Below are 254 nucleotides of genomic sequence, written 5' to 3'. Positions count from 1 at the left end.
GTTTGTAGGCCCCATCAATTTCTATACATCAAACAAAATCTTCTTAAACGTCATAAAACACGTGTTTTTGTACGATCTATCGTTCTTCCGGTCAATCCTGGATTTTATTCGCTCTATTTCTTCTATCTTTTTCCCATTTCCTTCCTGTTCTTTACATCTCTCAAAGGATATACAGTACATCGTGTCTAGGATTGAGATTATTAATTGTGGAGCTCTTAATGGAGGGTGAAGTCTTCCCCGGTCTTATGATAGTA

Source organism: Diadema antillarum, unplaced genomic scaffold, assembly GCF_040938485.1.
Source record: "Diadema antillarum isolate AM-2024a unplaced genomic scaffold, OU_Dant_1.0 seq00001012_RagTag, whole genome shotgun sequence".
NCBI lineage: Eukaryota > Metazoa > Echinodermata > Echinoidea > Diadematoida > Diadematidae > Diadema > Diadema antillarum.
This window is presented reverse-complemented; position numbering follows the sequence as displayed.